General features: G+C 41.1%; 1 protein-coding gene across 2 annotated transcripts in view; it reads right to left on the reverse strand.

Annotated features, from left to right (window-relative positions):
* Positions 1-19264, reverse strand: part of LOC133611565 (leucine-rich repeat and fibronectin type-III domain-containing protein 2) — a 376941-nt gene that overhangs the window by 117618 nt on the left and 240059 nt on the right. For both annotated transcript variants that reach the window (XM_061968459.2, XM_061968460.1), the window contains one exon: positions 5816-5950. The gene's annotated coding sequence lies outside the window, so the exon portion shown is untranslated. The remainder of the gene's footprint in view (positions 1-5815; positions 5951-19264) is intronic.

The raw sequence follows: 19264 nt of genomic DNA on the forward strand, positions 1-19264 counted from the left end.
GTAGAAATATGGGGAAATAATTACAAAAGTACACTTCATTCACTAACGTTGTTACAAAAAAGATTAATACACAATGTTGGATATAGAGAACATACAAAGCCTTTATTTATTAAATCCAAAATGTTTAAATTCAATGATTTGGTGCATTTGCAAACAGCTAAAATTATGCACAAAGCTAACTATAACCTGCTACCCAAGAATGTACAACAATTATTCTCAACAAAAGAGAAAAATCGAATTGTATGCATGTACAACACTTAAGACCTTTAGCATATCTGTATCTGGAGTTAAATTATGCAATGGATTAAATAAAGAAATCACACAATATACTAATATGATCCAGTTTAAGAAGCTGTTCAAACTCAAAGTGTTTACAAAGTACAAAAAAGAAGAATCATGATAAACGTCCTGAATTTATTGAAAATGAAATGTCATCCATCTCATTAAGCGAATCATAACTGATTTAACTACTTATGAGAATAACTGATATATTTAGAACACATTGATGTATATTGAGTACAAATTAAGAACAGGAAGTATCTGTTAGTAATTGCTATGAAGAGAAAAACGGGTAGGATTAGATCAGCCTTGCTTCTGTCTACTCCTTTTTGGACATGCTGCAAAGAAAATATGTAAAATATGTGATATATCATATGGATAATGTATACATGTTCGAAATAAATTTCAACCAACATTTAAAACATTTTTATGTGATCTACATAACACAATGGTGGTTCTTTGGTCATAGACTATTTTTTACAGACCATCTTCAAGCTGCTTTCTGTTCGTCTCTTTATTATGCGCCGTTTCGACAACATCTTCTCCCGGTCATCTTGGTTGTTATAGTGCTTCCATAGCAAGTCTACTGACTGATTATTTTAGAACTGTACGCCACTATTATTAGAAATAGCAAACAGCGGAGAATGAATGCCCCTCATAAAGAGGATAAAAATAAGGAGTTTATTGACTATACAGCGCAGACAACACTAGAGGTCGCGTGCAAATTTTAGGAAATTATGCAGATCCCAAATTGGTTTTGCATAATATTGCGAAACGGCAGATAAAGTATCGTAATTAATGCCATTTTGAGGTCCAAATACACACATCATAATAATACCCATATGTTTAAGCACAGCACGTCTGACTACGGTAGCCGTAATGCTTCGCGTTCCATCAAGCGGTGCGGCTTTTGACAGATTTTTGAGCGCCATGTGTAATGTTTTATATTCTCAATGAAACATCAACGTTTTAGTGTTGCTTGCTTACTGGTGCTTGCTATTGTCATTTATTGAACAGTCGTCAGTCAACCTGCAGTCCTCACCTATCCCTTATGTGTGACTGTCATCTACCGGTCACACTTATCATGACACCATGTGCCAATTAAAATTACTTTGAGATCGGTAAGCACAACCAGAATTAATACGTACATCAGGCACACCGGGTTATAAGGCGCACTGTCAATTTTTGTGAAAAATATAGTCCGAAAAATACGGTACATGGAAATACCTTGTCACATACTGTGTAATTCTTAGAGTTAGAACAGGACTTTGACTGCTGAAATGTTTACTTGAAGGGGAACATTATCACAATTTCAGAAGGGTTAAAACCATTAAAAATCAGTTCCCAGTGGCTTATTTTATTTTTCGAAGTTTTATTCAAAATTTTACCCATCACGCAATATCCCTAAAAAAAGCTTCAAAGTGCCTGATTTTAACTATTGTTATATACACCCGTCCATTTTCCTGTGACGTCACACAGTGATGCCAATACAAACAAACATGGCGGACAGAACAGCAAGGAATAGCGACATTAGCTCGGATTCAGAATCGGATTTTAGCGGCTTAAGCGATTCAACAGATTACGCATGTATTGAAACGGATGGTTGTAGTGTGGAGGCAGGTAGCGAAAACGAAATTGAAGAAGATACTGAAGCTATTGAGCCATATCGGTTTGAACCGTATGCAAGCGAAACCGACGAAAACGACACGACAGCCAGCAACACGGGAGAAAGCGAGGACGAATTCGGCGATCGCCTTCTAACCAACGATTGGTATGTGTTTGTTTGGCATTAAAGGAAACTAACAACTATGAACTAGGTTTACAGCATATAAAATACATTTGGCAACAACATGCACTTTGAGAGAGCAGACAGCTCAGTTTTCATCAATTAATATATCCTGTAGACATACCCTCATCCGCTCTTTTCCTGAAAGCTGATCTGTCCAGTCCAGTTGGAAATGCATCTGCTTTGAGTGTCGCAGGATATCCACACATTCTTGCCATCTCTGTCGTAGCATAGCTTTCGTCGGTAAAGTGTGCGGAACAAACGTCCAATTTCTTGCCACTTTCGCATCTTTGGGCCACTGGTGCAACTTGAATCCGTCCCTGTTCGTGTTGTTACACCCTCCGACAACACACCGACGAGGCATGATGTCTCCAAGGTACGGAAAACAGTCGAAAAAACGGAAAATAACAGAGCTGATTTGACTCGGTGTTTGTAATGTGTTTGAGAAAATGGCGGATTGCTTCCCGATGTGACGTCACGTTGTGACATCATCGCTCCGAAAGCGAATAATAGAAAGGCGTTTAATTCGCCAAAATTCACCCATTTAGAGTTCGGAAATCGGCTAAAAAAATATATGGTCTTTTTTCTGCAACATCAAGGTATATATTGACGCTTACATAGGTCTGGTGATAATGTTCCCCTTTAAGGTTATCATACAGGCAGAACTGTGATTGCAGTTACAAGTGCATCCATTAAATTTGGACTCCAATGGATTGAATATTGAAGCACTGATTTATTTCAGGGCATGGTAAAGGTTGGGAACCACTGCGAAGGTATGATTGGATGACTTTACAGCCTTGACCTCAACTCCATCAAACACATTTTTAGATGAACTAGAACATACATTGTGAGCCAGCCCCTTTCATCTAACATCAGATGTTCTTCTGGATGAATGAACACAAATTCCCACAAACATTCGTCAAACCAAAAAATCGTCAAGTCTCCTGTGAGGAGTGAAAGATGACTTGGCGAAGACAAGACCTGTTCTATACCTGCTTGTCTTTTCTTGACTCAGCTCTTATAGGTCTAAAGGCTAGGCGGCGTTTGTCCATGTAACCTATATCATCTTAAATTATTTCTCTCCCGTATTGTTCAGGCCTGCACAAAGTTTCCTAGTTTATACCTAGTTTACACTACTAATCTACAGCGAGTGGTTTTGTCTTGAGTATCTGGAAAGCTATCAAAATCTATATCCCTTCAACCCCCTGATAAAAAAAAAACATTGCATGCTTGCAACACCAACCTGAGACTTTTAAACAAAATCAACCCAATTTCCCTGCCAGATTGCATTTTGTCTTTTTTTCACCAACTGACTCACTCGTTGTAATCTATTTTTCTCCCTTGAGGTATGCCAACGCCTACTTTAACCCCTTATCTCTTTTTCTTACCCCTCCCAAAAGTAAATTTGAAACAAGCAAGGATCAGTTCAATGTCATGGCAGCTTTGTCCCCAGGATGAAAGGAGACAATAAGCTCTGCAGTGACGGCAGTAAATGGTGCCAATTTTCTCACAGAAAGAGTGATGGATAGAATGAGAAAGGGAAGAGAGAGTCTGGGGATACGGCTTAAGACCCTAATCCAACTTTGTAAATCAGAATGTGTTGGGTTTTTGACCCACTTAGTGATTTGTATCACACAATCAGGCTACATGAGGGCACAATAGCTTTTAAGAGGATTAAGTTAAGAAAAAGTCAAATTTCAGTCAGCAGTGTCATTTTTTTGTTTTTTTTGCAGATGAAACAAGTACTGTATGTTTACCTAAAGAGAAAATGTGACTATTCATATATTTTATAAACCTGTACATGTTATATGATATAGCAAATCCAAATACGTTTTAGAACACACTGTGCAAATTCAATCAACTACAGTGAAACCCAATTTACCAATCCTTCATTGTACACACTTTTTGATTTACGAACCACAGCTCAAATACAAATTTGTTTTTGGTGTACAAACTTTGCCTTGATGTACGCACGTTTCATCCACCCATCATGTTCCTGCAGCGCAGACACTTTGTGCCCGGCAGCACATCCATTGTGGCTGATGGATCGCCGATGCTCATTCCATCAGCTCAGCAATTATGTTAACTAAACTGCTCAGTGCTAGTTTGTGTGCTTTTTAAGTATTTTTCTAGCCTGTTTAAAACATTTTATTCGTTTTGTTAGCTTAATGAGTCCAAAGAAACCAAAGGACACGCGGTGTGTGGTTTAAATCGTTCAGATGGTATCCACAGCGTTGTTGACACTGCACCTCCCACTTTCAAAAAACATTAACCAACAAGGTAAAGTGGATTTAGTTTTTTTATTCCTACTGATTGTAGCAACCTGGTTAAGTTAAGTATTAAAGTTTGTGATCTCAAACAGAGTGCACCACAGGGCTAGTGACAATGTGTATCAGGATGGAGGAGGATAGTTCAACTTGTTGTTGCTGTTGTTGTTTTGACTTTGTTATGAATTTTTGTCGAGGCTGGAACATTTTATTATTCATGCTTACATTGTTTCTTATGGAGAACTTTGCTTCAATACACAAAGCTTTTCTATTTACAAACCCTTTTGAAGAACCAAATTGAGGTTCTACTGATATACAAAAACTGTATATCATGAAAATTGTTCACACATATCAAATAGAGAGCTTATTTTAAATCTATAATTATGAGACATCAAAACAACACAAGACACTTAATGAAAGAGAATGCTGTATGACATAGTGTATACAAGTTTGCCGTAATGTGACTGTTTTCCCCTGACACATTTCTGAATTGTTCTTCAATTAGACACCACAGTTAATTATAACAACATAAATAATTGCTTCTAGCTTTGACAAAAGTATCATATATATATATATATATATATATATATATATATATATATATATATATATATATATACATATATAGTCAAGGTTTCCGTGGTTTATCCGTTATACAGTGCTCAATACCGGGGTAAAGCGGAATATTTGTTTGGTCAGGAAAAAACACAGAGGCTATATCATCCCTACAAGCATGTTTCACAGGTTTCCCTGCTCGTCAGGGGATTTTATTATTAATAATAATAATAACATTATTAAAATTAAAAAAATTTAAATAAAATAAAATAAATAAATAAATATATATATATATATATATATATAAATATATATATATTAATAATAACAATAAAATTATTAAAATTAAAAAAATAAAAATAAAATAAATAAATAAATATATATATATATATATATATATATATATATATATATATATATATATATAAATATATATATATATATATATATATATATATACATATATATATATATATATATATATATATATATATATATATATACATATATATATATATATATATATATATATATATATATATATATATATATATATATATATATATATATATATATATATATATAAATTATACTTTTATTGAAGCTAGAACCAATTATTTATGTTTACATTGATTCTAATGGGCAACTGCTTCACTATAAAAACCTTTCGGTTTGCAAACCATGTTGAAGAACCAATTAAGTTCATAAATCGAGGTTCCACGGTCACATATCATCAAGTAATTTTTAACAGTTTTTTTTTTATATTAAACAAAGTTAACAAAAAACTGCTTGAAATTCCTTTTTTCTTACCATTTGTTGGCATATGAAAAAGCCAACCTGAAGTCTTGAGGCCCACACATATGTACAAGCATATGCTACAGTAAACAACATGACTACATTTGACTTTATTCTTCCCGGTGGTACTCACAGTAATAAGAATGGTTGGTTGGTTCACTCAGGTGTCCAGACTCATATTGGTCATCTCAAAGTGGGAGGCAGATTTTAGTTCCTCTTCCTTGTAAAAGTCAAATCTGTGTCACATTTGTTGGGTCTTAGGGGTCACCTAAGAGAGAAGAAAGCCAGAGAGGATGTTTGTTACTTTTATGGTTGTGGTCTTAGTTTATTTGGAACATTTGTACTGTTACAATGTGGAGCAGCACATACTTACAGTTTTACATTGCAACATGTCCGAAAAGGAGTAGGAAGGTTGACCGAATTTCATATGTACTACTGAGTACCGATTCCTACTATGCAGTAACAAAATTGGCACTGGCTGAAGCACTGGGCTATTCATATCAATGCTGCAACTTTCTATGCCAACAAATCAATCATGCCTGGTTGAGAGTGACTGTCTACTTTTGAAGCTAGCTCAATGCTAATTTAAATTGGATATGCCATATACATGCTACTGATTAGCATTGGCAATTTTACATGGGGATTTCAACCCCTCCAAATTTGGTAAATCAAAACTACAAATACAATGCACGTTACAATCAAACAGTGATGGGCAGTAACATGCTACATGTAGCTAAGCTACGTAGCTTAACTACATTTTCCAGAAGCTCCACTACTCATTCACCGAGTAGCTTTTCCTGTAGCTTAGCTGGTTTTACATCAAAGCTACAAGCTACAAAAAAAGAAAATGGACTAGAATCCAGGCACCCAAAAGAAAGAGAAAATACAATGACCTGGATAAATGAGAACATCCATACATACAAAAATCCATGATGATTGGTTGGTGTTAGTATGATGTGTCACAATTGGCTAAAGTTAGAGCAAAACATTACAGACTGACCAATCAGATGCAAAATAAGGCAATAAGTTTTTAAGCCAAAATGTGTCCGTTCTCCCTTTTCTGTCAACACACTGAGTCTGCTTGTAAGTACTCCGTGTGTGTGTGTGCGCTGCGGAACATGCTCTTCTGCTCGTGAACTATGGCGTCACATTAGTGCCAAAAATCCGAGCGCATAAAAACTGTTATCGCGCGCTGATTCTCCACTTCGTGCGCGCGCGCGACACCCTTTTGCGCGCGCGTGGTGCCTTTTTGTGCGCGCGCGGTGCCTTTCTGCGCGCGCGTGGTGCCTTTTTGCGCGCTCGCCGTCTCGGTCTGTGCGCTGTCATGTTTCGTTTTGGCACTTTGGGGGCGGGTATGCTTAGACGGCCCCTTCTTTCTGATTGGTCAGGCAAAAAAGGCTCAGAGCCAATCAGAAGTATAGCAGGGCGGGTCATCGTCTATATGTATCAAGATTTACGGAGGAAGAAGTGGATAAAAAAATGTTGCGCGCTGATGAAGGTTATTTCATACCACATAAACACAATACAGGGTAATACAAAATGTGACCCAAATAAATAATAAGACAACAAACACCATAATCACATCTTTCAGCCAGCAATAACATCCAACCATAACATTATTTTATATTTTCACTTCTTCTTGAACATTTGTTTTCTAATTTATGGAATTTCTTTTGATTCAGCCATAAAATTAATGAAATAATCTTTGAAATTTGTTTTTAAAATGTTAAAAATAGCCTTTTAATTATGTATTCTGAAACAGTTTAAAATAATCAGAGAACTGACTAACACTGACCCTACACAACTATGTTGCACAATTAAGTCTTTTTTTTTTTTAAAGCGAAAGATGTAATTTCAACAGGTACAGCATCCTATGTCATATCTACATGTAATAAGATTTGTAACAAGGCAAACCGTTTGTAAATTGGTCGAAAATCGAGCAAGTTATGGTAATTTAATTAGTACATGTACCATTGACATCAATGTAATGATTGAGGCTAGCTGTCCGAGGTAAGATGGCTACAACGTTGCTACGCTGGAGAATCATTGGTCATATGAAAAATGCTCAGAGCCAATCAGAAAGGAGGGGCCGTCTAAGCATACCCGCCCCCAAAGTGCCAAAAAGAAACATGACAGCGCGAGGAGAGATGCCAGGAGTACACAGAGAGCGCACAGACCGAGACGGCGCGCGCGCAGAAAGGCACCGCGCAGAGTGGCACCGCGCGCGCGCAAAAAGGCACCACACGTGCAAAAGGGTGTCGCGCGCGCGCACGAAGTGGAGAATCAGCGCGCGATAACAGTTTTTATGCGCTCGGATTTTTGGCACTAATGTGACGCCATAGTGAACCAGCAATGACACGACGTGACGACGATGGGGGGTGGAGGACCGGTACTTTTTAGAGGCAGTATAGTACCGAATATGATTCATTAGTATCGCGGTACTATACTAATACCGGTATACCGTACAACCCTAATTACAATTTTGCGAAACTGACGTGGTATCGCAAAACATATATTACCGTAAAGTCCTTGCCAATACTCAGCCTGAGCGGCAGATTTAATTTAATACCAATGGGACAGATTTAAATGAATGCACAGTGGCAAATGAGAATCAAAAGTGGAAGAAAACATGATATAACAATTCTACAGCACAGTTATCATTATCAGCTCAGTAAATGAAAAATTATACTTTATTATTAAACACATGAACACACACAAAAGTACAGAACTTTAGTACCGTTGAGTACTGATACTGAATCCCAGGTGCAGGGAATTGTTACCATACCGGCTTAAATGACAAAAGTATCCCGCTCCTACTTTCACAACAGCTTCATCTGGGCTAAAAATGGATGGATAATAAAAACTCACAGAAAAGGTGAGGAAACTTAATATTTGAAATATTAGTTGCTATTTTGAGTGTGGGACATTTTGTGCAGAATGCTACGCTGTCTGTTCGGCGCAGTGTGATTGAAGGATGCAAGAATGGCTCTGTTTATTTTATTCAAGAAGGTTAAGGCGTCTGCCTCATTAAAATGTGTCCCCATGTCAGAATGCATGATCTCACAGAACACATTGCTGGTCGGGACCACTAATGGACCCAGATAAAAGCACAAAGACACTGCAAAGATTCATTATGTTGACTTTGGTCAAAAAATTATTTTAGCAGAGCGAAACAAGGTGGGTGAACATTTGTTTTTCTCTCTCCACAATAACTGCTTGTTTTCTGAATAATGCATCGTTCGGCTAAGAATAGGGCTCGAGTTAAAGTCTATCTCTGCCAGACATTTGTCTCTGCAGTTGGGGTAGAATGCTAAAAACACAGGAAATTGTGACAAATGACATGAAACATGACATTTAACTGTGTCAATCAATCAATCCATCAAACTTTCTTTATAAAGCGCTTTTCATACATAAAATAAATGCAACTCAAAGTGCTTTACAAACTTAAAAACAATGACCCAGATCCCCCATCATCACATACGCACGCACGCACAGACACAACCACCAAACACAAACACACACACATATGCAACTATATGAACAAATGAATGCATGACTGAGTACAGAGGAGACGTGGGTAAACACTATCACAGGAGCCATCTGCACCAGGAGGTCATCAGACCATGGCCACCAGGAGGCTGACACAAAGCGCCCCCATAGCACGGCTGATAACCCCTGAAGCAGATGGCTCCCTCTGAGAAATGCTGGAAAGTAAAAATAATACAACCGATAAAATGAACCATGAGTAGAGATGAAGGATTAAATACAAGTAAGACATAAATACAAAATTCAAATAATAATAAAGAAATGAAAAATATAAAAATAATATATATATATACAGTATACAGTAACTATATAATACAAATATACAACTAAATAAAATATTGCGTAACTAATAAGATAAAAAGTCAAGTATGAATGACTTCCATAAAATTAATTATTTTTAGGTAAAAGACAAATCAAAAAGGTGGGTCTTAAGCCTGCGTTTCTCTCCTAAGCCCTGGCTGTTTCTCAAAATACCTTTTCAAAAAAGAGTCACTCATAATTAAGGGAGCATGCTATCAGCTATTAGCAGCTGGCCGCTAAATGCTTTTTTTTTTTTTTTTTTTTTTTTTTTTTGGCTTATTTTTATTTGACTTTACTAAATGGATGTATTTAATGTTTGCCGCAGCCGGACCGAAGCAGGAGGGGGATAGAAAGAAGAAGAAAAAAAGGAGACAGAGGGAAAATTGCCGGGGAGGATAAGACAACAAAAACAACAGAACAACATCAGCAAATATGATCCAGAAAATTATAGCAAAGAAGCAGTTACTGAAGTACATCGTAATAACACAGAAATGACAATGAACGTTATTGCACTGCAAATGGAACAATAAAAATACCAATACAAACAACATTATTGATAATGAACAATAATAATAATTACCTTTATTATCAACAATACAATTGCTTCAATTGCAACAATACATAAATATAATGAATACTTGAATTACAAAAGAAAGATAATAAATGATAAATGGGTTATACTTGTATAGCGCTTTTCTACCTTCAAGGTACTCAAAGCGCTTTGACAGTATTACCACATTCACCCATTCACACACACATTCACACACTAATGGCAGGAGCTGCCATGCAAGGCGCTAACCAGCAGCCATCAGGAGCAAGGGGTGAAGTGTCTTGCCCAAGGACACAACGGACGTGACTCGGATGGTAGAAGGTGGAGATTGAACCCCAGTAACCAGCAACACTCCGATTGCTGGCACGGCCACTCTACCAACTTCGCCACGCCGTCCAAGATAAATGAAGGAGAAGAAAGACAAGTGGACTGTATTAACCTTATAGTTTGTTATAGTAAAAATAGGTAAAGTTTCTTCAGTGTGCTGTTTTTACCCAGTTTTCCCTGTTTGTTCTAAATTCCTTTGTGTGTCTCAGTCTCTGTTTCTGTTTTTTTGTTTCTCTACTCTGGCTGATGTAACAGTTGGTTGGGGGGCGCATAATAAATGAAAATAACATAACATAACAAGGAAACATCTGGCCTTTAAGTAGCAATAAAGTACCAATGATTGTCACACACACACTGGTTGTGGTGAAATTGTCCTCTGCATTTGACCCATCACCCTTGTTCACCCCCTGGGAGGTGAGGGGAGCAGTGAGCAGCAGCGGTGTTGGTGAATCGGCGCTCGGTAATCATTTTGGTGATTTAATCCCCAATTCTAACCCTTGATGCTGAGTGCCAAGCAGGGAGGTAATGGGTCCCATTTTTATAGTCATTGGTATGACTTGGCCGGGGTTTGAACTCACGACCTTCCAGTCTCAGGGCGGACACTCTAACCACTAGTTTGGGGCAAATAAATGACATGCATTCAAGTAAAACGTTTTAAAAACGTTCCTAGATGACATTCTGACAATAAAACTGCATATGTGTACAAGTATTGGGGCTTTTCTAAAGCTAATTCTAATTATTTAAGCAAAGTAAGCGCCTGTGATTAATCAGGATTAATCCAAATTCCAAAATGGGATTAATCTGATTTTTTTAATTTTTTTAAATGGCTGCATTATAGGGTTTGGGATTGGGTTAGCATCAGCAACACGTGTAATGTTGGCATGTGTTGATGTGAGGTGCGATTAGAGTTGCTTAAGGGAGCCGTGGATAAATGCTTTTTTACTGGACGCAGCGTGCATGTTACATCAACATTCGTGCCTTTAATTTCAATGAGCGAAAAGTAGTGCCGATACTTGCAGTTTCAGAACGCTACCTTTGAATTTGCGTGGATGCATTATCGCACGTTTGTTGTGTGTCGTGCAGTGAGACAGCGCGAGCAGGGCATGATCCACCCACACAGCCATTTATCATCAGCGTCATCATTCCCGCCCCTTCTCTTTGCAGACAGCTGATGTGTGGCCGAAACCTGACACCTGGCGCTTCATTCAACCAAACTGTAGTAACGAGCCACTTCACATTCTCAGTAACGGCAAAGGCGTTGAAAAGTACATCATTCAATTACTCGTTACTGAAAAAAATAACGCCGTTATACCAACATTTCTTATTTCATGGTTAGAGGGCTCCAAGAATGTTAAAAACATATTTAGAAGGTTGAACGTTTTTTTATGCTGTAACTATGAAAATATTCGATTCATTAATAAAAACCCTACTTTGCGGAAATTCGTTTACCAGTCTGGCCTGGCACCAATTGGCCGTGAAAAACGAGGGACGACTGTATCTATATTCTGCATTATTTATCCATTTGCATCATTATTTTTAGGGATGTCCGATAATGGCTTTTTGCCGATATCCGATATTCCGATATTGTCCAACTCTTTAATTACCGATACCGATATCAACCGAAACCAATATCAACAGATATATGCAGTCGTGGAATTAACACATTATTATGCCTAATTTGGACAACCAGGTATGGTGAAGATAAGGTACTTTAAAAAAATAATAATAATAAGATAAATCAATTAAAAACATTTTCTTGAATAAAAAAGAAAGTAAAACAATATAAAAATAGTTACATAGAAACTAGTAATTAATGAAAATGAGTAAAATTGTTACGGCTCAGGCTCCTGCCAACGCCGCTCATCCGTCTGTGCGCACCTCGGGACACGCCCACGGGTGCGCAAATCCAGGGACGCGCCGCGCGCGTCCCCGCCCTGCAGCAGCCACCAGCTGCAATCACTCACCGGCAATCTACACTCCTGGGTCTGATGAGGGCAAGCTCAATAAAGGACCAGTGGACCCAAGGATCGGGGCGGGAACTTAGCTTTCTCATGGTGTACCGTAAGCAACAAGCTTTATGCTATATTCGTGTTTTCTCTCCGTGCCTTGATTTGTCCCTTGTCTTCTCCCGTGTCCCCGCAGTACCCTCCGTCGCCTGGAAAGCGAGCTGTGCGTCTCATTTTCCCCTGGATCTCCCTCTGGACTCTGACTGCTTCCTTCGTTCCTCGACCTCTTGCTCTCCCCTGGATTCCGACGCCTCTCTCTCGCCCCGGATAACCTGCCTGCCCCATGGACTTCCTCACATCTCGTTCAACACGTTGGTAACACTCACTTCAGTTAACTACACACATAGTCTTACACCACACACTCTTGTATTCTAGTTCACACTCCATTTCCTTAGTTTAGTAGTATTGTTTGTTATTGTTTATATATATATATATATATATATATATATATATATATATATATATATATATATATATATATATATATATATATATATATATATATATATATATATATATATGTTGATTATATATATATATATATATATAATAAATAATTGTATATACTGCCCCCTGGTGTCTGTTTGCCGTCACCTCCCCTTTAGTCTAAACATAACAGTAAGTTCCCGCCAAAATTATTAAGGACCTGACGGCACAGTCCCTTAGCCCCGCCCCTAGTGACTTTCGTTCCGCCCCCTGTGACAATTTTTTTTTTTTTCTCTGCCTCTTGCCCCATTCACCATGTCTTTTTCTTTTTTTCGCTCCACACCGGAGGAGTTGTCTTGTCCTGCCAAACTGTCGTGGAAAGGCATGTTTAGCAGTGATGTGAGCAAGGAGGAATTTACCCGTCGCCTGGACACCCTCCTCCCACCCATAGTGACTGTTCCTCAGCCAGAAAGAAGCGTCTGGCATCCGCTTTCGGAGAGGGGGGGTAGTACTGGTGGCTGTGCTGATGGGGTGGCGCAGCTGCACCAAGACAGGCTACCCTCTGCCAGACTAATTCCACCGGTCTTCCGCTTTTCCCAGCCGCAACCACCTGTCCCCTGGCTAGCGTCTGAGCTAGCACCTGTCCCCGAGCTAGCGTCTGAGCTAGCACTTGTCCCCGAGCTAGCGTCCGAGCTAGCACTTGTCCCCGAGCTAGCGTCCGAGCTAGCACTTGTCCCCGAGCTAGCGTCCGAGCTAGCACTTGTCCCCGAGCTAGCGTCCAAGCTAGCACCTGTCCCTCGGCTAGCGTCCGAGCTAGCACCTGTCCCTCGGCTAGCGTCCGAGCTAGCACCTGTCCCTCGGCTAGCGTCCGAGCTAGCACCTGTCCCTCGGCTAGCGTCCGAGCTAGCACCAACCCCTCGGCTAGCCTCCGAGCTAGCACCAGCCCCTCGGCTAGCCTCCGAGCTAGCACCAACCCCTCGGCTAGTCTCCGAGCTAGCACCAGTCCCCAGGCTAGCCTCTGAGCTAGCACCAGCTCCCAGGCTGGCCCCCACGTCTCCACCAGCTCCCAGGCTGGCCCCCACATCTCCACCAGCTCCCAGGCTGGCCCCCACGTCTCCACCAGCTCCCAGGCTGGCCCCCATGTCTCCACCAGCTCCCAGGCTGGCCTCGACCTCTGCCCCTCTGCCGGCTCCGCCGACTCCAGCACCTCTGCCGGCTCCGCCGACTCCAGCACCTCTGCCGGCTCCGCCGACTCCAGCACCTCTGCCGGCTCCGCCGACTCCAGCACCTCTGCCGGCTCCGCCGACTCCAGCACCTCGGCCTGCTCCGCCGACTTCAGCACCTCGGCCAGCTCCTCAGCTGCCCTCCTCGTCTCCGGCTTTGACGTCCGCTGCTTCCACGCCTTTGACGTCCGCTGCTTCCACGCCTTTGACGTCCGCTGCTTCCACGCCTTTGACGTCCGCTGCTTCCACGGCGCCGATGACGTCTGCCGCTTCCACGCCGCCGATGACGTCTGCCGCTTCCACGCCGCCGATGACGTCTGCCGCTTCCACGCCGCCGATGACGTCTGCCGCTTCCACGCCGCCGATGACGTCTGCCGCTTCCACGCCGCCGATGACGTCTGCCGCTTCCACGCCGCTGACGACGTCATATCCTCGTTTCCGGCGAGACGCACCATGGCGCCAATCACGTCTGCCTTCCCGACGGCCAAGATGGTGGCCGTCCCTTGGTCGCCCGCCTCGTCGGCTTCAGCGGCGTTCTTCTCGCCGCCGCCATCAGACTCGTCCTCGGTGGATTCGGGGACATTTGGGTCGGCGACCCACCACCAATTCACCCCTCCGCCCTCCCTTGAATTTTTTTCCTGTGCCTTTTGTGGTACGACCTGTAGGACATCTGGGAGATGTCCATAAGGAGGGGGGTACTGTTACGGCTCAGGCTCCTGCCAACGCCGCTCATCCGTCTGTGCGCACCTCGGGACACGCCCACGGGTGCGCACATCCAGGGACGCGCCGCGCGCGTCCCCGCCCTGCAGCAGCCACCAGCTGCAATCACTCACCGGCAATCTACACTCCTGGGTCTGATGAGGGCAAGCTCAATAAAGGACCAGTGGACCCAAGGATCGGGGCGGGAACTTAGCTTTCTCATGGTGTACCGTAAGCAACAAGCTTTATGCTATATTCGTGTTTTCTCTCCGTGCCTTGATTTGTCCCTTGTCTTCTCCCGTGTCCCCGCAGTACCCTCCGTCGCCTGGAAAGCGAGCTGTGCGTCTCATTTTCCCCTGGATCTCCCTCTGGACTCTGACTGCTTCCTTCGTTCCTCGACCTCTTGCTCGCCCCTGGATTCCGACGCCTCTCTCTCGCCCCGGATAACCTGCCTGCCCCATGGACTTCCTCACATCTCGTTCAACACGTTGGTAACACTCACTTCAGTTAACTACACACATAGTCTTACACCACACACTCTTGTATTCTAGTTCACACTCCATTTCCTTAGTTTAGTAGTATTGTTTGTTATTGTTTATATATATATATATATATATATATATATATATATATATATGTTGACTATATATATATATATATATATATATATATATATATATATATATATATATATATATATATATATATATAATAAATAATTGTATATATCCCCCTGGTGTCTGTTTGCCGTCACCTCCCCTTTAGTCTAAACATAACAAAAATGAACTGTTAAAGGTTAGTACTATTAGTGAACCAGCAGCACACACAATCATGTGTGCTTACGGACTGTATCCCTTGCAGACTGTATTGATATATAATGTAGGAACCAGAATATTAATAACAGAAAGAAACAACCCTTTTAAGTGAATGAGTGTGTATGAGTGTAAATGGGGGAGAGAGGTTTTTTGGGTTGGTGCACTAATTGTAAGTGTATCTTGTGTTTTTTATGTTGATTTAATTAAAAAAACAAACAAACAAACAAACAAAAAAAACAATACCGATAATAAAAAAAACGGTATCGATAATTTCCGATATTACAGGCCGATATTATCGGACATCCCTAATTATTTTTTCATTTTGCTACACATCACTCTCCTTTCTCTCCCTGACAAGCCCCAGGTTCTACAGCCAGGTTACAAGACTAGATCCCTGCTATTCCTGCACCCTATGATTATCTGGCCTGTACACAGCAGACAGGCGATACAATGACATGCTCACTATCTGTTGCTGCATTTCGCTACCCTCTTTCTCCCTGTCAATTCCCAGTCCCCCCCCCAGTGAATGATTATGTGACCGATGCTATCTTTTACCTCTCTTTTCTCTCTTTGCTCCTTTGAAACTTTATGCTGTTTGGTGGCTTTACAAATGAAACTGCATTACAACTTAAACAAAAAGAGTGTAATGCACGGAAGGGATTCATATGACCACATCCCTAGGTGGCGGTTGCGTGATAGAAAGAAGGGGGGTTATTCATATTGCAATGCGGTCTGCTGAAAATGATGGAAAGTGCCACTATACACAGCAACTGACGCTATGGTCAAAGTTGGAATTGTGACAAAACACATTTTAAGACATTCAACACTCATCTGCTAAAGCAGATGGTTCCCCCCCCCTCCCCTCCCCACACACAATTTGTCACGTTTCATGTGTCAGGTAAACCGGATGTGGCCATATGAATCACTTCCTACTGTACCAAACACACACAGCAAATCTGTTTTGGCAAATTTTATAATTTTGATAGTTCAAGATTGACGCTATTTTACAAACAACATAACAATTCCTATTACCGGCTACAGCTTCAATGTTTTTGTTCTTAAAAAATATATATATAAGGTTAAGATCAGCTGGCTGGATTAAAAAAATAACAGGCCATAGTTTGCACATGTCTAGTCATATGAAGATGACCTACTCAGTGGCCTAGTGGTTATACCAAAGACTATAAAAATGGGACCCATTACCTCCCTGCTTGGAACTCAGCATCAAGGGTTGGAATTGGGGGTTACATCACCAACATGATTCCCGGGCGCGGCCACCGCTGCTGCTCACTGCTCCCCTCACCTCCCAGGGGGTGAACAAGGGGATGGGTTAAATGCAGAGGACACATTTCACCACACCTAGTGTGTGTGTGACTATCATTTGTACTTTAACTTTAACTTAAATAAGGATATTCAGTGATCGGAAATGGGAAATAGCCCATTAACGACATAGCATCAATCGCTATGTCAAGATGGTGTTGAATTTGTAAATACACAGATTGTGCCTACTCGTATGACCTCTGGCTCGTTCACAAAATGTAATATATTCTGTCCAAATTCCAGTGAAAGGCTCAGTCGGTTGTGTGGGGTGTTGCTAAGCCGCAGAGACGTCCTGACTTCTTTGGTTGTAGCGGTTAGCCCTTTGCCAAGTACACCTCTGCGTCAATCCTGGCAACACAAGATGCTTAAAGGGATTCCAGAGGCTGCAAGCTGCGTTCTGCATTTTTTTCCAAGCAGCACTGCCTGACGGTGGGCTTCTCCTATTGTTTCGAGTGCAAAGAGGCATGAAGCTGTAAAAAGTTCAACCACAATTCAGACAGTCGCAATTTCACACCGTGTAATTGAGACATAGCTGTTGGCGTTCGTGTCACACAGGTCATCAATAGCTGTCACTCTAGATTACAGTTAGTGTGACCGAGTGAAACACGGCACACATTGGGAAAGGATTTTCCCACCTGCAAATTAACACTGTGTTCTTGGATTTCTTTTCTTGTGACGCTCCATAACGAATAAAAAACATTTGGGGCAATGTGAAATATGTTAAACAGTGACGTGCGGTCACTAGAGGCAGGTGAGGGGCCTCACCTGCTATTATGGAAAGAAAAAAAATGTAAAAAGAAAAAAAATCTATTAAATTGTTATATGTATTCAGTGATTATACTATAAAGTTATTTTCCATTTAACTTCACCAGTTTTAGATTATTTTTATTCAAAATCGCTGAATTTTCACATTTGCCGTTCAAATACTGAGAAGAGACGGTGAGGTGATCAGCAGCCAGTTGAGGCACGTCACTCAGTTGTGCCTCAACATGGATTGCGGACTCGGCTAACTGCTGGCCTGCTGTGCAGTGAGACCGTATTGCTATATGAATTATATTACACATTTCTATAGTTTAGTTAGCTGAGGTATATAATGTACAGTGTATTTTGTCAACAACTGTATGTGTGTAAAATATTTATTGTGCTGAGCAATCATAAAACTGCTGCGAAGACGCACTGGCTGAGGCTCGCGTAATCCCGCCTCCTGGTGCCGGTTAATGCACCCCCCGCCGCAGAACGCACCCCCCGACGGGAGCGCCACACCAACCAAAGCCCACACCCAAACCCTCCACATGCAAGACCGAATCCACCCAAAAAAGTCACTTAACAAGAAGCCAAAAAGTGCAAAAACAACATTGCTCGCGCCGGAGCCGTGAACGACTGCAGGGACACAACATTAGGTACACCTGCAGACTGCAGCACGGATTTCATATTTCATTCATTCACAACTCCTCCAACACGAACACCACTGTTCCCGCACTTATAAGTAAAGTTAGACCATAATAAAGTTTTTTTTAATTAAATATGATTTTTTGTGTGCTACAGTTTGTATGTGTAAAGTTAAAGTTAAGTTAAAGTACCAATGATTGTCACACACACACAAGGTAGGGTGAAATTTGTCCTCTGCAATTGACCCATTCCCTTGATCACCCCCTGGGAGGTGAGGGGAGCAGTGGGCAGCAGCGGCGCCGCGCCAGGGAATAATTTTTGGTGATTTAATCCCCAATTCCAACCCTTGATGCTGAGTGCCAAGCAGGGAAGAATGCTGGTATGGGCTTTTAAACATAACCCGTTAACTGCTGCCAATCAAATGGTGAATAAGATACTCTTTAGGGTTCATATGTTTGTAAATCTGACTGTGATGAAGTCAGTGCCTCACCAGCCATGAACCTCACCGCACGTCACTGATGTTAAACATACAAAATCTTACTAAACTGTGTCAGCAGACCCTGACTTAAACAAGTTGAAAAACTTATTCGGGTGTTACCATTTAGTGGTCAATTGTATGGAATATGTACTTCACTGTGCAATCTACTAATAAAAGTCTCAATCAATCAATCAATCAATCAAGCAGGAACAAAGAATATATGTCTATTACTATCAATAAATGTGACCTGCAATGGGTCTTAAATCTAAAAGGGCAACTGCATTTTTTGGGGGGAATTTTCCTTGTCATTCACAATTTCTCTGTGAGACAAGAACACGTCTTTTTTATGCATTCTTGTACAAGACGGCTAACAATGTAGCTAATAGGAGTCATCTATTCCGCCCATAAAGCCCACTAAAGACATAAAAAAAATGCCAACAATGCTCCATTCACATGCCGTGACCTGAACATTAACCGCAACTTCTTTATAATAAGAGCTAATG

The sequence above is a fragment of the Nerophis lumbriciformis genome, linkage group LG08, assembly GCF_033978685.3.
Source record: "Nerophis lumbriciformis linkage group LG08, RoL_Nlum_v2.1, whole genome shotgun sequence".
NCBI classification, from domain to species: Eukaryota; Metazoa; Chordata; class Actinopteri; order Syngnathiformes; family Syngnathidae; genus Nerophis; species Nerophis lumbriciformis.